The following is a 24,497-nucleotide window of genomic DNA, read 5'->3' as shown; positions in this document are numbered from 1 at the left end:
TCATATATATACATATGTATATATATAGTTATATATGGTTATATATGGTTGATAGATACTTCTAATAACTGAGTGGCAACATGAAATCAATGTTGTTCCAGTTCAATAACTGTTTTAAGTTTTTAATAAATTATTAGCTTAATGTTAAATATGTCAACATAAGAACATCCAAACCTGTAGAGAATTTTTATAAAAATTTATTTGAGCCAAACAAAGGATATACCTGGAAGCAAGACCTCAAGAGACTGAGCTATATGTTTTGGAGAATAACAGTTTGCAGTTTCTTTTATGCGTTTGAGATTAAGGAAGGAATGTAAGGAAGATTATATGAAGGAGGGAGAAAGCAAAGCAGGGATCAGGTTACAGGATAGTTAAAATACTTGAGGGTGGTAATGTTTTAGAAGGAAGAGGTCTGAAGGGATGGCCATGTATTAAAAGTGGGCGTCTGAAAGGGAGCATTTCAAAGGTGTGTTAACCTAGATGCACAGAAACAATGGACAGGGCTTGTTTAAGGAAAGATAAACCTTTTTCTAAAGAAGTTACATGCCTGGGGTGTGATTAGCCACCACGACTGCCCACTTAGAAATTTATGATCACATCACCCTGTAAGGTTACTTTCCATAGAACCCCCTTTTATGCCACAGGTAACTTCATGCCTTAGATAAGTCTCATTAATTTTAAGGTATGACTCAATTACATGAGAAAAACAAAAAGCTCTAGAAAACAAAAGCATATAATATAGTACATTCTTTAAATTCATCAACAGATTGGATGAGAGCTATCCACATTAGAAAGGGCAATCTGCTTTATTCAGTCTCATATTAACCTCTTTCAGAATGTTGATCTCACCCAGAAACACTCTCACAGACACACCCAGAATAATCTTTAACCAAATATCTGGCACTCCATGGCCCAGTCAAGTGGACACATAAAATTAACCATCATCTTTGGTTTTCTTAAATCCTTCTGTTTCTATTTCTAAGAATTTTGTTTAAAGATTAAAGTCTTCCCTAAATCCTTAGACTGGATTAAATCCCCTTACTCTTCATTCCCCTAGTCTCCTATCCTTTCTTATTCTTAACATCCATCGTTCTGATAATTAAACACATGTTTAATATCAGTAATTCCCCTCCCCTGTATGGCTATGCAGGCTGTATCTCACTTGTTTTCTACCATAGTCCGTGCACCGAGCACTGTACCTGACCCAGAGGAGTCACTTGATAAACATTTGTCGAATTGAATTGATTATGTCCAAGTTCCTTGGTTTTATGACCTTTAAACAATTATTTTCCAGGTCTGCATCCATGCTGTACTGTGTCCCAAGTATAAATGATGACAGTTCTCTTCCCATCTGTTTTCTACTGAGCAAGGGTACCATGACTAAAATTTTTCTCAAGATTTGAGTTTAGCAGAAATCCATACTAAGTCAAACAACCAAAATTCTGGATCTGTTGCTCATTCTTCCAACACAACAATGGTTTCAGCAGCATGCAACCCAGCCTGCCATTGTCTACCCACATACCCTCAGAGAGGAAACCCTCCCACCTAAGGTGCAGCACAATTAAGTGATTGTGACTACAATTTTTTTTTTTTGCTAGTTCAGTTTTGCATCTCCAGATAAACTGTAATATCAAATGCAATAGAATAAAAACAAAAACAAAGGAAATCCTGATGCAATGCTCAAATGAAACATAAACTAGTGTTTCTCCCTGCTAAAAAAAGTTGTAATAATAAGTGTTCCATGTTTAAATTTGAAATATGAAATTTCTCCACAGTCTTACTATAGTTAAACCATAGCTACTCTTCCATTTTTACAAAGAGATAAAAATCCTAACAACAGCCTCATTAACATTCACCTTTAAAAAGAAAATCTATGATAGCAATTACCACTAAAATGCTGCCCTCACCTTCAAAGTATTACACGTGTAAATATAGCTACTTATTATTTTCCTCTCTTTAAGCATTATAGTAGACAAGGATGAGGTCAGCCTAAGACTCAACGATCTACTTTTGATTCTTGGCTCTAAATCTTACTGGCCATGTAATTTTGGCTATCAACTCACTGATGAGCAAAATGAAGATGGTAATGTCTTCCCTATTTATCACAAAAAGTTGTATAAATTAAATGAGATACCATTTTAAACATATTTTATCATTATGAAGTGCTATACTTGTTAAGCTAATACTGATACATTATACGAGTATATCTAACCTTTGTTTTTCTCAAAATTAAAGAATTTTCCATTAAGATTTGATTTCTAAATTGTGCTTTTAAATATTTTTTCAGTTTTCATACTTAACTTTTTTTATAGCAACTTCTTTTACTGACTCCATTAGGATATCTTGTACTATACTTTATGGATAATGAAAAAAAAATAATTTGTTGAATGAACAACAGATTGCTTCATCTTTTCAATTGGCTAGTTCCTTTGGTAAAACAACACTTTCAGTTAATTTTTTAGCCAATGCACATATAGACAACTACAGTTTTCAGGAAGAACTTTAAACCTCAGAGAATTCAATGAATTGTATTTAAGTTAAGATGCTCCAAGATGAAGCACAAGTCAAGATGTTAAATACAAGGCAACATGGGCACCATGTTCATACTTCTTAGTGGGGTTTCCATCTTAGCAAAGGATCCCTCGATGGTTTATTTCCACCAGAGCATCAGAGACAGCAGCCTGCTACCACCATCTGGGTATAATAAATGAAGAATTTGAGTCATAAAAATTTCTACCCAGTTTAAGATGCACAGTATTGCTTTTCTCAAACTAACTGCCCCTGGCAGTTCTAGTTAATACTTCCGTTCAAAAATGAAGAAAAAAAAAATATCCACCTTAAAAGCCTTTCAAGCTAATATTTTAAATAATTTGGGAAACAATGCTAGGATTTAATCTTTTACATCAAACCTCCTATGAGACAATGATTATGTACGAGCTCCCCCTAGTCTTCCCCACTTACAGCTGACCTGCTGAAAATCAAGGTAGAGGATAGAAATTGGTCTCACGAAGAAAACAAATTAAGGGACTATGTGCATTTTAGGTTTCTCCCCGGAGCAGGGTTCCAAAAGCAACAAAAGCAAACTCAACAGAATTGAATTCACAAGTCGAGAACAAAATGTGACTTTTTTTTTTTTTTATAAACTGCTATTCCAAAGTTTGAGTCTTCGTCAAGCAATGCTCCATGCTTTATTTCTAGCTCATGGGAAATATTCTCTACTTAACATGGCTACTGCATATACAACAGACTTTACAAGAAACTGGTGTGAACCAAGAGTAGAAAGGTTTGAAATGACAAAAATGTATTTTCCCAAAATTAACTCTGAATTGCCTTTGATTAACATAGATTCTTTTGAAAAAGGAAGAGAAAGAGGAGGAAAAAGAAATCACGATGAAGAAATATCTCTTTTACCTCCCCTCAGTAAAAGTTAAATTTCTTATACAGCTTTTATTAACACAAACAAAATTTCAGACTTTCTATATTTAAAAACAAGTGTAAGAAATCACAAGTGGAAAAAAATTCTTAAATTGACTATAATTTATAAGATTGGAAAATTTAAGTGCATTAAAAACAAATAGAAATAATTGGGCACAAATGTGGCCCAGTGTTACTATCACTACTGTGTAAAGAACTCATGTGAATAGATACGAACTGCAAAACATGCCCCCCACCCCCCAAAAAAATTGTTTTTTGAACAAGGGATACAGACTACCACAGATGGAGGAATCCAAAGCAAAGATATATATGAAAAAAATTCAACCTCACTAGTAAGCCAATAATTACAAATTAAAGAAAAATGCTGTGCTTCATCTATTAAATTGACAAAGATTAAAAATGATAATATTAAATGTAATGAATGTACAGGAAGATGGAAATTCTTAAGCATTGCTAGCAAGAGTACAAATTAGTTTAACTTCTTGAAATCATTTTAACTATAAACATTAAGAGTTTAAAAAAAAACATCTTTAGGGTGGCCAGATGGTTCAGTTGGTTAGAGCGTGAGCTCTGAACAGGGTTGCTGGTTCAATTCCTGCATGGGATGGTGGGCTGCGCCCCCTGCAACTGAAGATTGAAAACAGCAACTGGACTTGGAGCTGAGCTGCGCCCTCCACAACTAGATTGAAGGACAACGACTGGGAGCTGATGGGCCCTGGAGAAACACATTGTCCCCAGTACTCCCCAATAAAAAAATTAAAAATATATAAAATATATTAAAAAAAACATCTTTAGTCTATAACACAGTACATTCATTTCTGGGGTTCTATCCCAAGAAAATAATCAAAGAACCTCACAAAGACTTATGCAGAAAAATACTCATTGTAGTTTTTATATAATAGTGGGAAGTTGTAAATAACCTAATTATAACAATAAAAGACCAAGGGATTTTACATGATAGAATATGATGTCATCATTAAAAACAATGTTTTTAAAGAATAATTTATGACCATGGAAAATGCCATCCCATGGAGTGAAGTGGAAAAGTAGGATACAAAACTACATATACACCATGAACACATTTTGGTTAAAATACATGTATAGAAAAAGAAGACAGGAAGGGAATGCAAGAATATATCAACGGGAGATAAAGGAGAACTGTCTTTTCTTATTTGCATATTTTAAAAATGTTTTATAATTAACATCAGTTTAGAATTTTTAAAAATCCTGATTATAGAATAAAAGACCCATTATTGATACATTCTTGTCAGATAGGTCAGTGGGATATAAACTGAGATTCAGAAGGAGTCAGTAAGTACAAAAACAATAATGTTTCTACTAGTTTTGAAACTCAGAGCTCAAATTCAACCTGATCCATTAAGTGTTCCATGGAAACTGCCCTAAATATTCTAACGCAAAGAAATCTCTCCCTTTAAAAATTCACACTTTGTTGACATGCATCTTTTTATTTATTTAAGAGCTATCATTGATTTCCTATCCTAAGAACTTTATATGTGCTAATTAACTATTATTATCCCCATTTTATACATGGGGAAAATGAGGCATAGAACAGTTAAGTAACTTGCCCAGAATCACACAACTAATGAATGGTAGAATGAGGATTCAAACCCAGTTCGCATGACTTATATACCATCTTTCTCTATTGTGTTTTATCTGCTCCATCTGTTGTGTCACCATTTTATCTTCCCAGGGTTTAGTCTTCCCAGGGAGAGTGTAGTTGCTTGAGGGACAAGCATAGACCTTGAATTTCTTCAACCTGTCTTCAGCAAACTCTAAGATGGTGCTAGGGACTAAGAATGATGACCATAAATGTGTCTTTTCAATTATATTAAAAAGAAAGCAAACAACTATAATGCGCTTTACACATTCACTAAAATCTCCAGGAAGAGTGCTTTAGAGATTAATATTATTGATCCTCAAGACTTGTTTCTTAGACTGATATCTCTAAGAAGCAAACTATTGCTGGTTTACAGCCATATGCTCCAGTTTTAACTCCCCTGATCCAGCAACAGAGAGATTAATAAATTTTTTTAACTAAAAACAAAATCAAGATAGTGTTTTAAACTGATTTTCATAAAAACTAATTTGTTACTTATGGAATTCTTTAGGACAAATGCAATTCAAAGGTAGGAAATGAGGAAGAATGGGGAAAAAACTCTTCTTTTGCATTCTTGCCAAATACGCAAGTGGTTTATAAACTTGGTTTCTAATGGGAGTTGTTAAGAGCAAAGTACATGTATTGTGCTACCTGCTGCCTCAGCCAGCTTGGTGGTGAAACATGTTTAATAGCATGTAATATGACCTAAGTTTGGGGGGGCAAAGAGAGCAAAAAATGCAATGTCTTACCCAAGTGAAACTACTAAGGAATTCTGGGTTGGTATATTACCCAAACTATATTTTGGCCAAGTGATTGAAGTTAAGATCTCTAAGTGGGTAGAAAAAGCTGCTGGACCTTTACTGACCAGGGCAGATTAAGACTCCACATTATAGCTCATTTGGAAGCCAGCCCTTCCAACAGTGGCCGCTGACACCAAGATTGGCACAGGCCTGGTTCAGAAGAAAGCGTGCCAACAGTGAATCACCAAATCATTTCCTAGAGCAGATTTTTCTTAGATGTCTCTCATGAAGTTTCATCAAGGTATGGATTCTATTTCATTTAAGTGCTCATAGCCCAAAGTATGAATGTCTATGTGAATATTCAGAGAAGAGTGTAAAGGAAGAGCCAAGAATGTTTTTAAAATATTAAGGTGTAAAAGGCAGTAAAGAAAAATACTAGGCTACTTGGGCTGGAGCGCTGAAAACAATACCAGCATGATTCTCATATATTGCTCTAGTCACATATGCTGTTTCTAATGACAGTCACCATGCTTCTTACATCCCACAATCTCTTTCTTATTTTACAAAATTGTTTAACGTTATTTGCTAATGGAAACTCTGGCAGCATCTTCAGTGAGACAACTTCTGTAAATTTACGTCTATTGAATTTTATCTGTCCTTCCAATTCCCAAGTATATAAATAGCACAGTGCCTGGCACTTGGTAGGTACACCATGTACATTGTTAAACTCTTGGTTCCTTTTATTGTAATGTGGACATGGCCTAGTGCAAGAATCTCCTCTTCCCCCTAAACTCTTTGTAAGCCCAATCCTCACTTTCATTCTGTCCTTCCTTTTTATTGTCACTGGCATCTTCTACATAAGATGATTCCCCTATTGAAGGATATTTTGGTAGAGCATCGTCTGCTTCAGTTACAGCAGCCAAAAATCCAAGTCAAACATCTATTTGCAGGGAGAATCTTAAGGTTGCCTACCAGTTTGCCTGTTCCTGTTTACCATATCTGCCTCTTCATAGCCAAGCCTCCCAAAATCCTTTGTGTGTGGTTTTCCTCCATTTCTCAGATTGCAGTATTTATCTGCAGAAAGCTATTTCCTTCCCTGTCACAGTGCATTTCTATCATATTTTAATTGTCTTCAAGGAGTGTAGAGAGAAGAATCCTGGACTAGAGTTTGGAAAACCTGGTTTCAAGTATTCAATAAAGGAAACCACTTAACCTTTGTCTCATTTCCAAAGAGGGAATAAAGCTCCCTACCCCAAATTTCTCATAATAGCAAGGATCAGGGCCTTTAATATAATTTGCAAGTATCTAAAAGCACATTGAACTATGTACATGAAAATATAAGTATTATACATGCAGGCAAATTCAAACAACTTCAAAAACATTAGCTGACACATAGCATGGAGTTAAACTTATGGTCAGCCAAAATTTACCTGCAAATGGCCAAATCAGCCATATTCAAATTAAGAGCCTTTTAGTGCCATTCAAAACATTTAAAAGTTTGCCCTAAAATGGCTATAATAGGTCTTTGAAGTAGGAACTGGTTCTGCTGCCTTTCTCTCCCACTCTGGCCCCTTCAAAGTCATCAAAGCAATGTTCTTAAAGTGTGAATGTCTTACAAGTAGCTTCTAATGGATTCACCCTTCACTCTGTTCTCACTAATCAGAGGTAACCTGACTTTTACATTCTTAATTATGCTTCTTTCAAAGAGCAGTAAGACTAACATTGGTTTTAAATGGTACTAATGGTCTCTGCTTTTGACCTGGGCTATTCTGACCAACAAATATCCTGATATTAGAGCAATCCCCAGGACAGCATGTCCCAAGGGCACCTGACCAATAGGGTTTTTTTTCAGGGTCACTTCCCCTTCTTTTCTTGCAGCCACCTGCATGATGTTCCCTAAATGGCCGATTTCCTTAGACTCCCCCTCGCCCCCAGAAGAAGACTCAAACTTTTTCAAAGGCTTACCCTTGTCTGAAAGAACATTTTTCAAATTTAATGTACATTTAAGCAAAACTAAAAACAAAAAAGAACCCTTGGGGGATATTGTTAAAAATGAAGATCCCTTGGTACCACACCCGGATTTTTTAATCTTGTTGGGACAAGGCTAAGGACATGGGTTTAAATAAGCAGATTAACTGGTTTAGACGTAGGTAATCTGCATTTTGAGAAACACTGTCCTACAAAATACTGTCCATTCCAGGCCAAAGTTTCCAGGCTTATTTCCTATATTAACTCCCATCCTTAATGTGTGCACAGTTGCATACACATATGCACACAAACGCACACACACACATGTGCACAGACATTAGGCCACAAAGGATGATGTACTGTCCAAACTTTGCATTCTTCTTATTCTTGGTGGGAGTGTAAACTAGAACACAAATTTTGGAAACCAATCTGATAACCTCTTTAAAAAATGTAAAGTTTAAGGACTCACTGACACAGTAATTCTACTGTTTTGTAATCTTCCCTAGAGAAATTCACATACAATTCCCTTTCACAAAAGACTGACAGACCCTTAACTAGCCTGTTGAAAACAGAAATATCTGTTTGGTTTGGTTGCACTCATTTTCTTCCTGTTTCTACGGGTCCTTTTTTCAATGTCCTTATGCCTGCATGCTACACTGCCCTGTGTTATCATTCTCCTATTCCAGAACTAATGACAAATTACAGAAGTCCTTATTCTCCATATCTACATATGTGTCAGTCAGGGTGCTGCAGAGAAACAAAACCAAAACCCTACATCCAGATCTAGAGAAGGAGATTGATTATGAGGAATTGGCCCATGTTATTAAGAAGGCTGAGAAGTCCCACAACATTCCACTTGCAAGCTGGAGGCCCAGGGAAGACAGTGGTATAGTTTCAGTCTAAATCCAAAGGCCTGAGAAGCAGAGCAGCCAATGGTGTAAAGTCCCAGTCTGAGTTGAAAGCTTTAGAATCAGAAGTGCCAAAGTCTGAGGACAGGAGAGGATAGATGTCCCAGATCAAGCAGAGAGCACATTTTCCCTTCCTTCACCTCTTTGTTCTACCCATGTCCTCAATGGATTGGATGATGCCCATCTACATTGCTGAGGGTGATCTTCTTTACTCAGTCCACTGATTCAAATGCTAATCTCATCCATAAACACCCTCACAGACATACTGAGAAATAACATTTTACCAGCTATGTAGGTATCTTTAGCCCAGTCAAGTTGACATAAAAAATTGACCATCACAACACAGCCTCACCCGCTGCTTTGCATATTAACCAAGAATGGCTTCACGACACTGCAGCTCTCTGACTCTCACTGACACAGCTGAAGGCACTGCTTCGAAATGCTGTGTTCTCTGCACCCAGAGAGGGGAACATTTTAAACTCTTTGTTCCTGGAAAGGTCACCATTATTTGGAGTTCAAGCTAACATGAATTTTGCTCTCCCATTGCTCCTACTTCTCAAAAGAAACAAAGAGGTCAAGATATTTCCTATTTTTGTGAGGCTTGAGGCTTATACAATTTTGGGAATTCCTATTTAGAAAAATAAATGGAAAAATTAACAAGTGAAAATTGCTAGAGTCCCTCCCAGGTCCTTGGAAGACGTATGCAAGTATAAGGTCCTATATTTTAGGCTTCGTTAGCTTCTTGGTAGGTTCCTTGTACTCAAGGTGTCATATGAGTAACCATGCACCTGGGGTGGTTTAATCATTTCATATCCATTGTCAGGTGAGTCACATAGCACTCTGGGTAATTTAGTAAGTAAGCGTTACTTATGATGATGGTGATAAGAATGGTGGTAAATCAGGCTATACGAACACACATTATGCTCTAAATTATTCTAAGATAAAAACATACATCCTTTAGGTCATGGATAATGTAAAGTAGATCCTTTGTGATACTAAAAGAAAAAAAGGAAAAACGCAGTGCCTTTTGAGGACCCACAAATTTTATGTTTACAGATAATTCCCATTTTCTGACAAAACTGATTCAAACAAGAGATATACTATCTTAAGAGCTTATCTCTTTTCGTTTACAAACTTTATAATAGGTAGATTATGTATAGAAAATGGAAATTGTTTCCCTTATACTAATAGTGTGGTTGATGGAGTTCCCATGCACTGAAGTCCCTTGAAAAATGCATGGACAATAGAAATAGTAGTTTGTATTTCATTAAAGGAAAGCTGCTTATATTTAAAAGTATTGCCTGTAACAATATGGATTTTTAGCCATTCTTAAGATTATGATAAAATAATGGGGGCGGGCAACTCACCATTCACTAAGGACCCATAAAAGAAGCAATGAATTTCAGAAAAAATTAATGGCAGACCTTCTTTTTAATATTAAATGGGACAAATTTAGTCCAACTTGAAAGTTTGTTTTTACATAAAAATTCTGGTAAAGCAAAAAATTTTAAATTAACAATAATCTTATTCTATTTTATCGTGCCAGACAAAGATAGGTTTCTCCTCATCTTCTCTCTGTTTTTGCCAACTAATTTCCCTAACCCATACTCTAGCAATCATAATCACTATCATCATCATTATAACAATAACTACAATTCATAGGAGCTCGCACTCTGGTCAGTCACTCCACTGAACTCTACATATATACACACAATCCTCTCTATGAGACAGATGAGATCCCACAAAGGCACATGTTCCTAAAAGATCATCTTGATAACTATGCCTGAAATGAACACTCACTGTCTTTCCACTTCCCTGATATATAAAAAATCCAAAAATCCAACTCAAACATCTATTTGCAGGGTGAATCTTAAGGTTGCCTACAAGTTTGTCTGTTCCTGTTTACCATATCTGCCTCTTCATAGCCCAGCCTCCCAAATTCCTTTGTGTGTGGTTTTCCTCCATTTCTCAGATTGCAGTATTTATCTGCAGAGAACTATTTCCTTACCTTAGCAGTCTTCCAGTTACAAGTGCCAGAAAAACCTTAAAGTGGGATTTTTTTTAAAGTCTCATCTGATTAACCTTTAGCAGAAGCTTGGTAGAACCACCGTTAGCAGAAGCTAGACCCAGCAGCTCAAGCCATGTAATAGGAAATTTGCTTTTCTCTGTTTTTCCACTCTGTCTTCCTCAATGTTAACTGCCCTAGGCGATCCAGGTTCTCCCCTAGAGATTTTTTTTTTTAAAAAGTTGCTAAGTTCCAGGCCTCACATTCTCACTACAGCACATTAAATGGCAACGTCCTCAGAAGACCTTGGATTCAACCTCTTTGGCCCACATGTTCTGTTCCCATCCCCATGCTATCACCTTCAGAGAGAAGCAAGTGAAATAAGGCGATTGGCTTAAGGATTCAGCTCACCCTTTGAGCTCAGGGTAAGATGATAAGATGCTCATCTCGGATGAGAAGGAAAATGTTGGTGCTGTTGGCAGGAAAAGGGTAAAACAGGCTCAGGGAGAGGAGTATCGGCACCAAAAATATGTCTACTACACCTGCTGAGTATTATTTCCATATAGGTAAAACAATCTAAAACTTTGATATAGCACCTGTGCATGTGCAGTCAACTAAAAATAACAAACGAAACTGTTGGTCCCTCATTCTCCCTATAATCCCTGAATAAGAGAAAAACATTAAATCTTCACTGGCAATTTAGAAAAGTCCTATTAAGAAAAGTTCATGGATTTTTCTTCTCTGCGGGAAAAATACAGTGACTTCATATCCATAGAATTCAAAATCCTCTCATAAAACAAAGACTGAGTCTATGTGAGAAGATAATGGGCATCAAAATAATGATCAAGACAACAGAGCTTTAATGTTCTTTCCATTATTTATAGAGATTTCCAACGGCTCGTGCCCATGGGTGCCTTCATACTATATACAGAGGGTGCCAAAAACGTGTACACATTTTAAAAAAGGAAAAACTGTATTAAAATTATGCTGATGGTAACCACTTTGAGCACCTCTTGCAATTGCAGAAGTCAAACGTCATCTTTGTTATCAGTATATGTTGAGTATACAATTTTAATAATTTTTTCGTTTTTCCTTTCTTAAAATGTGTATACATTTTTGAAGATATATATATATATGTGTGTATATGTATACACATACATGTATTTGTTTTCTTATACAAAGGCTTTTTATCCTTTTATTAAGACTTTACTGAATTGCCAAAAATATAACTATATTTGGAGTTGTTCAATCGCTGGGAAGAATCGAAATGTGTCAAATCTTATTACATCTGAGTTCAAGATTGCTACCTTTATTGACAATAATGTACTCCAAGTATCAGAACAAGATAGAATATTCTGCCATGTATATTGGTAAACAAGGTATAGATCTGAATATTCACCACACTTAACAACAACAAAATATTTAGACTTGAGGAAAAAACAAAAAAAAGTAAGAGCATATTCTTTTTCCTATGTTAACAGGAGACGTTTGGAATAGTCTTTGTGTTGGTAGTTAGTTTACCACAAAAAGCGCCGTTCAACTTGCATTTAAATGGAGTGATGGAAAATGTGTTGGAGTAGGATGAAAGAAATGTGAGTTTTAGTCTAAGCTCTTGTCACGAATCAGCTGTGTGAACTTGGGCAAGTCATTTTACATCTCTGGGTTTCTCTTTCCTCATTTGCACAATGAACAGGTTGGCAGATACTATCTTTAGAAGTTCCCAACCCTGAACTTCTTAGAATTTTATGCAATGAACATGCATAGGAGGGAGCATAGTTTACCTAAAATCTAAAATGGAACATTACCATCCATTTCCCTCCTAAGAAATTATTATCAGGTGATGGAGATAGAAAGTTTGTAGGACAATTCTGGGTTTTACAAACAAATTTCCATGTACCTCTTTAATTTGTGATTACCTTAAGTAAGCAATTCCCTTTACACTTTTATTCAAAAATAACAAGCTGTGTTTGAAATGCCGGTATACACCATTTATTACGCTCTCCAACCCAAACACGAAAACATTTGTACTTATGTTATGACTTCACCTGGTGGCTTTCATTTTCCCCAACATAAAGACAGGGTGAAGCAAAGTAATAGAAAAATAGAAAACATCTTTGTCGGAAAATGAGATTGCAGCTGTGTAACTGGAGCACACAACCATAAATCAGAATGTCAAATCCAAAACACATGACTTTTTGCAAGTTCTCCATGTGCTCTCTAATGTGATTACAGCCTGGTTGCTATTATGATTTAAAACAAAGTCTTTCATGCTAGAAACAAAATGCGGAATGTGAGCTGCCTGGGGGAGAGAGCTGCAAGCTAGCTAGCGACGTACCCCTTGCTGTCAGAGAGGTGGGCTACAGTATTTCAAGCACTGGTTTGTCAGGTGTGAGAGAGCAAGAGGATACAAGAGGAACCTTGGCAGAGGTCTTAACATGAGGGACAAATTAGCCTGCAGTGTTCAGCTCAGCTTGACAATCTGAAATTAGCTTCTTTCTTTCCCCTCCCATTTTTCTTTTTTTCTAAGCAGAATCCTGAAGCCAAATACGAAGATTACAGAAGTCATTCTTTCCTGCCTATCACATAAACAAATGGCCCAGCTGTTATTGCTAAGATTCCAGTTTTAAACTTGGACTTTCTTGTATAAACTTCAATGTAATGGTATTTAAAGTGTCATAGGCAATAAGCATCTAATCCTACTCAATAAATTGTAGGCTTGTTGCATGAACTCCTAGAGCTGTTAAAGACAGCTGTGCTTTTTTTGTAATTTAAGTCATTTCCAAATTGGGCAACTCTCCAGGTGTATTTTCAGACAAACAATATGTGCTAGAAAAAGTGATGTTCTGAATCTTTCAGCAATGGAATAAACACAAAGGAGTAAAAGCTGAGATATAAGACGGTGCAAACATCATTCCTGATCACCCCAGGAGGGCCAGCATGAAGGTCAGGGTGCTAGGAAATTGTTCTTATTTCCTAGGACTGTTAGAATAGGAGCCAGGAATTTTCCCCTAAGGACCTTTTGCAAGCCCAATTACTTTTGTAACTGGTTGTTGAGCCAATGACATAGATGGGTACCAGTGTGAAAGATAAGAATTTAGTATTTCTCAAAATAGAATCATCAACTCCCAGAGCAACGACACAACCCTGAAATAGAAAAAGCTCCTCCCATAGCTGATATTTAAAGGTTCAGGAGAAAACGGTGTCCACCCCGTGACGTCACTGAAACAAATCATCATGAGACCATATGATAAGACATAATTGTAAGAAGTCATTCCATCTATTGCCCTGTCTCTAAGAGGGCCCACAATCAAAGCATTTAAATAAGATTAGTTGGTAATTATTTTATATCTGAATCATCATTAAGCATGAAATGAATCCTCTTTTAGTACATAAGAATTTTGAGTAGGCAGGGCAGGGAGCGTGCTTTTCTAGAACCACTCCAAGCTGAATATTCTACAATCAGCTGATGTACCTGAGTAGGAAGAAACCCTAGTTTTGTCTCACCATGGTTTGATGATGGTGAGTGGTCTTCAAGGAGACCATCACAAATGTTTGCTTCCTGGATCTGATTCCAGAGCAGTAGAGGGTTGTTGTCAATGTTTCACTTCAGTGATTGTTTTATCGACAGTTGATTTGTGCCTGCAAAATCTTCTTTCCCACCTTGGTGCTATGCTGGTGTAAGGCACTGTGCATTATCTTTTGGGTTAAACACATCTGATGTCTACCTCATTGTGAACGATGCAGAGAAAATAGATAAAATCACAGGGAAAACGTAAATCACAGGCTTGGATCCCACAGCGTAGTTGGGCTGAGTCCCTCTGTGGTGGGTTGAACTTCATCATAGACAAATGAGGCCGGAAATGAATCAACACCTTTTTCAGTTGCTGGAACATAACACGAGCTCACAAATGACGGGAACTTCAGGCAATGACTCAGGATACTTTCGGCCTGGATAGACAGCTGGACAGCTACACCTAGTCCCAAAACTCTTAGAAATGATCTTGTGGACCCCTGACCCCACACAACCTGCCAAATGACAGTTCTACATGCAAAGTAGAAAATTCCTACTGAAACTTTTAAGTTAAAGCTTAATAATTAGAACCTCCTTTCATCCAGAGATTCTGATGGTATTCCTACTATCCCCCTTTGAGAAAGCTCAGGCCTGTCACCTCACTGGCAACCTACTTCAGGTCAAAGCAGTGGTCCACTTGTTTAGAACCTCATACAGCAAAATCCCTCAGGTTTTGTTCAGTTTTGAAGGGAAACTCAACAGCTCTGTATAGATTAAAGACCTAACCAAAAAATGTCTAGAAACAACTAATCTCTCGGTGTCACTTTAAACAAGTATAGTATACCAGACACATGGTATTGATCAAACAATTTAGTCTCTCAGCTATCCAACCTATTGAGTCCCATTTTTTTCTCATTTAAAAAGTTCCTAAAAAATCTACAAAAATACTGTCAAAACTACAATGATAGTATTCAGAATTTTATCCTCAAAGCAATTTACCCACTACCACAGGTAGCATTTTTCAATATGTGCATAACTAAAATGTTCTTTGATTTTCATGAAAGGAAGGACATGCCCTATAGAATGGAAGAGTGGGTAGATTTTTTTTTTTTTTTTTTTAGCTAAAAGCTGGAGAATGAAATTATTGAAACCATCTTCTGTTCTACTTTAATTTTCACCAGCTTTTTGCTAGTTTACTTTAACAAGTAATGTTTGATTGAATTCAGGCCTGCTTTTGTTTACAAAATGAACCAGAGCCAGCAAGTCGTGGCCTGGCTAATTTGCACATCCACTGCCTTGGTCTCCTCCCCTTTAAACAAAAATCTGGAGTTTGTGATTTATTGTTGATTTGGTTAGTTCAAATGATTTTGATAGTTCAAATCTACCTTCCCCTCCATCCTTGAGATTTTTCACCAATCTATGTCTACTATAGAAAGCAGAAATGCACCCTCACCAAAAAATCTCTTCAACTCCCAGATTTCAGACACCGGCAAAAGGAACTGAGAATAAAAATCCACAGATGGAAGAAAGAAAAAGCAGTATCCATAAATCAATAGCTTTAGAAACCAACCTGACCCATGAAGAAAAATAATGTCACGAAAGAAAAACAAAGTGGTCATTGTTGATGACAGGTCTTTTTGAGTCCTTCTGCACCTCTTTGGTTGCCCATCAGGTAAACCAGTATTTCCCAAACACAGAAGAGCATCAGAATCATCTTGGATGCCCTATTCCTAAATCTTCTTCTCTAGAAGTTCTGATTTTAAAAGTCTAGGGTGGAATCTGTACATTTACAAAGTACCCCCAAATGTTTCTGGAGGTCTACCAAACTTTGAAATAGCGATACAGTCTTTATGCATGTTTAATGTCACCCTAGTGACCTGCCCAGCTAGTCTCATCTCTTCCTGTGCTTGAATTCTCTACTCAAAATCTGAAGGTCTCTTCTTATGCGAGGCTGTGAAATTAGTGTGGTATTCCTTATATAGTCAGGTGAAAATAAGTGTGTAGAGGAGGAATTGCCCTGCCTCCTTTGTCACTCGTGTACAGAATCCTCACACATACTATTGTTGAGGCTTGCTCTACAAGATCACTACCCAAAGCTAAAAATCACTTGATTCTCATATGCCCACCATCTGTCCTTAGCATTTCGTGTCCAGTGTGATTTTCTGTTCTCCTAACAACAAGGCAAAGCTCATTCCCAGTCTTCTTCACACCCATGCAATCTGCTGACTTCTTGTCATCTACCCACTTCCCTTCAGGTTGTTCATTTAAACGTAAATAAAAAGGGAATTTACCCAATACTACAGGTATTGAGGGAATGTCTATTAGCTCTAATAGGGAAGGAACCATGCCCATCTTGCTTATCCCTGTAACTTCAAAGCATAGCCTAGTGTGTAGTGCATGGTAGATGCTCAATAAATATTTGTTGAAAATACAAAAATGAATGTCCAGAGTTAAATTTGCAATTAGAGACTACCTTAATAACCTATGATTTTTCAGAATGCACCTTAACTGTGTGGAATTATGAAATCTTAGGGATAAAAGAACTGATGAGGAAACTGAGGTCATGCAAAATTATGGTTTTTCTAAGGTCAACAACATATGGATGATAAATCTCAGACTAGCAAAAAGTCCAGAGTTCATTAATTTTTGTAGTTTGGTTTGTTATTTTAGTACTCATCTATAAAACAATTAATAATGCTTCCTACATTATAGGGTAGACAAAGATGAAATGTAAAAAGAATATACCTAAAATGTGCTTCGAAGTGTTCTTGACACTTCTAAGCATTTAATAAATTATATTATACCATGTTCTCTTTCCAAGTCTAATGCCTAATGTCTAAGTCTTCCATAGTCTGGCCCAATTTTGTCAATCTAACTAGATTTCCCATTACTAGCCTTATATTGTAATTCTGACTTAACTACCCAGAGTTAGGTCAAATTTCACAGATCAACAGCACAGTCTTCCAGAAGACTCCCATCATTCCAGACTCCAGATACAAGCTCTGGAGTTCTCAGGCCATCTGCACTTCTGACCAACTGGCTACAGATTCAGGTGTTCCCACTACCCCTTCAGGTTCAATAATTCATTAGAGTTACTCACAGAACTCAAGAAATGACTATACTTATGGTTATCATTTTATATAAAAGATACAAATCACCACCAGCCAAATGAACAGACACCTAGGGCAAGGTCTAGGAGGGTCCCAAATGCAAAGCTTCTATGTCCTCAGGATTCATTATCCTTTAGCATACCAATGTACAATTGCACCTGAGCCACAGGTAGTTTTTATAGGGGTCTCATTGCATAGGTACAACTGATGGAGCCATTGGCCACATGAAAGAACTCTTATCTCCAGCACACCTCTCCTCCCTGCAAGTTAGGCGAGTGTCCCATGGGTTAAACCCCATTGTTCTAATCACATAGTTGCTTCTTCCAGAACAGCTAACCCCATCCTGAGCCATCTGATTAGCATAAACTCAGCCAAAATCCTGGTTTCACCATGAATAACCAAGACACTGATGGCCCAGAAAATTCCAAGGATTTAGAGGTTATCTCCGAGTGACCAAAGTCCAGACAAACTCTTTATTATACAACAGGCTTCTATTCCTGTATGACTTGTCTTCCTGTCCTCAAGCCATGATTAGTTCTAGGTCAACTCCTTCTGTGGAATATACCTGAGCACCTTGTTTTTGTTACACTCATCATACTCATAATTACTTGTTCTTTGTCTTCCTCATTAGACTGTAAAGTCTGTAAGAGGAAGGATCATGTCTATCTTATTCATTACACTTGGCCAACTCCTTACGGAATTGGTCTTATGGTCGAAGAACATAGTTAATACAATTAAATATTTTCTGGCAAGTGAATTCCATCTCCATGCCTTTATTCACAGTAGGGAAAGGACATTTGCAAATCTAAAGCTAGTACCAGGGCCACAGTATCTACAGTAGGAGCAGGTACAAATACAGGTACTCTTTACTTACGATGAGTTTACATCCAAATAAATCCATTGTAAAATGGAAAATATTGTAAGTCAAAATGCATTTAATACCCTTAACCTGCCAAACCTCGTACCTTAGCTCAGCCTACCTTGAACATGTTCAAAACACAATAACCAAAAAACTCTGGCAACACAGGACACTGTAGAATATCGGTTGTTTAGAGTCATGATCGCATGCCTGACTGGGAGCTGCTGCTCGCTGCCACTGCCTGGCATCATGAGAGAGTTTCAGACGGTATATCACCAGCCCAGGAAAAGATCACACACAATTCAAAGTACAATTTTTAACTGAATGCATATTGCTTTCGCACCATCTTAAAATGAAAAAAATCGTAAGTCAAATATCATAAATCAGGGATTGTCTATAGGAAATCTTAACGTCATCAATAGGTTCTTGGAAACTATTATTTTAAGTGAAGTGACTTATAACAAAACCAATTTTACCATAGATTAATTGATACAAACAAAATTTAAGTTTCATTGGCATATTTCTGGTCACAAAAACATCGCCAAACTTCTAAGTAAAGATCCAAAACACTTCTAATATTATTAACCATTGAAGTCATTGTGAGCTAGTCATAGGCTTAAGAAATATTAATAAACAGAAGTAAGATAATTATTTTCCAACCCACTTACTCCAGTTCAAGGTTGAGGGTGGACAGAGCCTATCCTGGTATCTCAGGGTACAAAGAAGAAACCAAGCCTGGACAAGTCACCCCCTCATCATAGGGCAACTAACACCCACACCCACACTCACTCAGACTAGGACAATTTAGATACACCAATTAACCTTATTTGCACATTTTTGGGATGTGGGAGGAAACCCAAGTACCTGGAAGAAAACCCATGCAGACATGGGGAGAACGTGCAATCTCCACACAGACAGTGGCTCCAGTCAGAAACTGATTTTCTTTCTCTTCAATGACAAAATGACGTTGAATGAAAAGACGTTATTCGTGGACCTGTTGGGCAATAGGATAACCAAGAGAATCCCCCAGTCATTGAAAAAAATTCAAAGTAGATTTAAAACATACTTTACCTCAAACCTTGTTGTGGCTATAAGGAAAGCCTGGAAAAATGAGAGACAAGAGGCACAAACAATAAGAAAATTTCTGTATTTTTCATCCTGACAGTGAAAGGCTTACGGAATATCATAGTTGGAAGCAATCTGCATGATTAGAGGTATATTTGTTAGGATTTTCTATGTAGAATAATGTCATCTATGAATAATTATAGTTTTATTCTTCCTTCATCTGAATGTCTTTTATTTGTTATTCTTGCCTATTGCACTCGCTAGGGCATCTAATACAATACTGAATAGGAGTGGTAAAAATAGGCATCTTGCCTAGTTCATGATCTTAGGAAGAAAGTATTCAATGTCTTCCTGTTAGGTATCATACTAGCTGTAGGACTTGTTAATGCCCTTCTATTTTTGGTTTGCTGAGAGTTTTTAATTATGAATTATTGTTGAATTTTGTCAAATGTGTTTCTTCATCTCTTGTTGAGATCCATGTATTTTTTCCTTGTTAATATGGTGAATTACATTGATTGATTTTTGAATGTTGAACAAGTCTTGTATTTCTGGGATAAAACCCTCTTGGCAATGGTACATAATACTTACATATTGTTGGATTCAATTTGCTAATATTTTGTTAAGAACTTTTACATCTTTGTACGTAAAGATACTGGTCTGCAGTTTTCATTTCTTGTACCAATTTTGTCAATATTTGGTGTTAAGGTAATGCTGACCTCATAATGTGAGTCGAGAAGTGACTTCTTCCTATTCTATTTTTTAGAAGTTATTTTTTTCCTCTGGCTACATTCAACTTGAATATATAGGAGGAAAAACAAAAACAAAACTCAGAAATCTCACTGATGGGTTGTTTCTTGAGTCCTGCTTGCTTTTATTCACCTCTCGGGATCCTCTGATAATTGACCCTGATTACCCTAGCAAAGTCTTGTACCTTCTACATCTCATTCTATCTGGAAATCTTTCTGGTCCCTCCCTGCTCTAAACCCTGTTATTCCATCGTGCCTGCAGTTCTCTGATATGATGCATTGCTTTAAATCTGGTTTTTTGTTTTGTCATCTTTTACCCTTGGACTAGATGTTTTGGAACTTCCCTTACTTCCTGGGCCCACCCCAGCCCTCATCTCAGACTTTGATTCTAATTCCCCTTTAATTAGAGCCCTCAAAGTGCAGAAAAAACCACACCCATTCCAATACCAGTCCCTGCTAGTAGAATTTCAACCTGGGCCCAGTCCCTGCTTGCCTGGGAAGGAAGGTCTGCCACCTCGCTTATTACAAACATGAAACTTGATAGCATGGAACCATCATGGAATAATTCATGTAGTCTTACTGACTTTATTGATTACATTACAATTTAATCCATTGGGCAAAAGGCCTTTGATTTTAACTCTGATAGGAACTAAGTTTTTCTGCCTGCCTAAAAGATTGCATGAAATATAATTTAACTTTTTTCTTGGTATTATTTTAACATCAATTATCTACTAGGCTATTATAGAGTGAGAACCCTATATCTTTGTAAAGTGGGAAAGACAGTTCCTCTCGTGAAGAGGCCAAGATGGCTCTAGGTTTTCTGCTTTGTTGTTGGTAGTGTTGTATTTGTTTTAGTTCTTTTTCTTGCTTATTGTAGTGTTGATGTTCTCTCCTTTTCTATGCAGTTATTAATTTCCTCTTACAATGTCTTTTTAATTGTTTCTAATTTTCTATAGACATTATTTCTATAGACAATAACAGGGGAAAAGAAAACCTGTTATTTGCTTAACTTATTACCTTTATTCTTTCGTTTGACTTTTCATGTTTATCTATGGTTTCAGTTTTTACAATGATTATATTATTTTTTATTTTTTTAAATTAATTAAAAATGAATTTTAAAAACTCATTAGAAATACTACTTACCGCATGGGAGAATTGCAAATATTAAATACATGAAAACCATGCAGTAGAGTATCTCATACCTAGCAAATTGTAAGTAAACAATAGCTATTATGGTTTTTATTTTATGCCTGGTTTAGGGATAGTCTGCCTCTGCGTTTAGCTCCAATGTGACATCTCCTCCTTGATATTCTACTTTTGCGTCAAACTACAATACAGAATAGAATTTACCATCTTCCCCACATCCACCCAAACTTGTCCTTTTTCCTGTGCCTTAATTCTGCCAGTAGTACCAACTTATTATCACAGGCTTGACTTTTTAAAGATGCCATTGATTTTTCTCTCTTCTTTGCCTCCCAACCAGAACAATTCCCAAGTCCTTTTTATTTGATTTTGCAACATTGAAGACATAACTTTTCTCTCCATACCTTTGTTCAGAATCTTATTACTGCTTCTCTGGACTTAATGACATCATCTCTGGGCTAACACAGTAGTCTGACTGATTTCCAGCTTCTGCAATATATTTTATGCACTTAGACTAATTTTCCTAAAGAAGTATCTGTAACGTCTCTTTCCTACTCAGTAACTTTTGTCGACTCTCTAATATATTCTGAATTAAGGCCTTCCACTCTCCCGTCCCAGTCAACCACTGCAATTGGCCTCAGAAACCCCTTCATGCTTTGTGCCCTCCGGGCAAGTTATTTAACTTACACAAAAATAAAAAAGGTAATATTCTAATTGAAGGTCTATGACTTTTTCTTTCTGTATTTAAATGCGTGAGATGGAGTGAGTAGACTTTGATCCCTACCAGGCTTCTAAGAAGTCTCTTTTGTTAGTTTTTAACAGATTCTTGGCTTTATTCTGGATTGATGAGATTGTCAAATAGCTGACTGTGTTCCTTATAGGTGAAGTTTCCTGCCATTAAAAAACGTACTACACACACACACACACACACACACACACACACTCACATACACACATGTGCACACCACAAATACATGCTAAGAAATACTTTGGAATTTCAACAATATTAATTCTTTACCTCAAATGCAGTAGATACCAGAGAAATACATTTCCATTTCCCTTTACATTGGACATATTTGCAACTTGAGAACAAGAGCCAGTGTTGGTTTTCAGACAGAATCCATTTAATTAATCATACTATTTGAACAGCTGGGGAGGCCATATATTTATGTAAGAGCTTAACATTCTTTCAAAAATTGTCAAGTATAAATCAAAATAATATTATTTCACTTTTTAATGATACAGTATTTATCTTTAGATTTTATTCACACCTAACATTATAAATCAATAGTTCTAGCCTTTGAGACACATTATTACCTATGTTTAAACGTTTTCTAAAAGTACTATCATATGCAGTGAAGTAAAATAGGACTACAGTTCTATTTACCACAGGATTCTTTTGGAAAGTATGAGATTTTCCAATTTTTGTTTCTAAATTTGACAAGCAATGGGTAAAGTAGAGAAGAAATAACTTGATAAAATTATATGTTTCTCCCTTGGTAGTCACCAGCAGAAAGATGAACTTTTTTTACTTAAAAAGGTTAAGTTTGTCTTATTCAATGCAGCAACATAAACTCTACACAGACAAACGTGGGTAACAGACAAAATAAAATTGAATTCTTCCTTTAAATGACTCAAGAACACAGTTTTAAAAATATTAACTAAAGCATGAAAAATAATAGCAAAAATAAGTGGGAAAACTTTATGAAATTCGTTTTAATACTAGGTTCTAGCTTTTGTTCCAAAAGGCTAATTTGAAAGAGAAACTTTGGATTCTTCCAGAGATAATCTGATAGAAAACTCCAAGGGTATGAGCAATGATTTAAATGGAAGTCACTTATCAACAGCTATCCTGTGGGCCCAGCCAGTGTGGTCAGGGCCTTAGTGGGCTACACTACAGGCCTCGGAACTGTGGTGTAACTCAAAAAAGTTATAAAGGAGCAGAAGCTCCATGAGGTTAAATTTGGAAATAAAGGGAAACATAGGAAACTGGAACATGGGATGGCCAATTTTAATTTTCCTTTTGAATTCTATCATTGCAGAACAGAACTGTTTATAGTTAGCAATATGCAGAGCTCATATCATATGACTTGGACAGTTATGTTATGATTCCAGCAGAGACAGAACATATGTTCTCCCCTGGGGGGAAAAAGCAGGAAGGTGGCCACTGCAGGCTGGTGCTCAGAGAAACCCAAAACTTTTTAGGCACTAACTCAGCCTCCAGATTCCAATGAGTCATTAACCAAGGTCCACGTAGCCATATACCTCCCCACATACCTCTCAGGCTGTTTTTGTCTTCTTATGCTATCTCTGCTTTTTCTGCGCTTCTTTAATTTAAGTACTTCTCTGTAAAGAAAGAAGAGGGGCACATGTTACTGTAGTCTCTGTTCTGGAACCCCATAGGGGTGGTCCTGACCCCCACTACTGTCTGAAACTACACTGTGTAATGGGCAAGATAAACTTGTCTCACAGACTGACAGCCAATCTTCACTCTCTAGAAATTTAATAATATAAGAGAGGAGATGCAGACACCCAAAATTATGGGCTTCAGAATAAAAACATTGACTTTTTATACATGAAATTGTCAGGTGCAGTTCAAGTGAACCTTAATATCATTCATTCATTCATTCATTCATTCATTCATTCATTCTACTCATTCTCTCATTCATTCTATAGATATGTATTAAACACTGCCAGGCAAGTTTCTAAGCACTAGAGAAATAGGAGTGAACAACACTCAACCTCATCTTTGCCATCATTAAGCTCTCAAAATAGCGGAATAGAAAGACAATCAAATAAAACATACATGTAAAATTGATATTGTGATGTGAAGAATATGGTCATAGGAGAGCTTATCATAACCGAATGTAAGACAGTCAAGAAGGGAAAACTTTCATGAGGAGGCGGAACCCAAGCAGAAATAAATCATGTGACCATGAAGGAGCAGTTGTCCATACAGGAGGTGGGAGCATGGTAGGAGGCACTAAAAAAATGCCACTGTGTCAGGAGGGGAGAAAACCTGGGGGATATGGTGGGAAATGAGATGTGATGGGGAGAGTGGCTCAGACTGCAGACTGTACAATTAGAACTCACTTATGAGTTTCGTTTTAAATAGACAGCAAGTATATCACATACTTTGAGATAATTACTCAGAGGCATCATATCCAATCTGGACAGAAGCAAGATACACCTGCACATCCTAGAATCCAATATGGTTGAGAATAATAAAGGCATACCTACCCTCACAGTGTACATTAATTGCTGGGGACAGCAATATTAAGAGATGGCTTCTTGAATAGGGGCCAAACCACCAATTGGTTAAAACAGGGAAGTTTTGACTAGCTCCACTAATAAATAATGAACCCAATATCCTTTGCCTGGCCTTCACT

Source organism: Rhinolophus hipposideros (assembly GCF_964194185.1).
Source record: "Rhinolophus hipposideros genome assembly, chromosome: 5".
NCBI lineage: Eukaryota > Metazoa > Chordata > Mammalia > Chiroptera > Rhinolophidae > Rhinolophus > Rhinolophus hipposideros.
The sequence above is the reverse complement of the archived record's forward strand: the minus strand, read 5'-3'. Positions refer to the sequence as shown.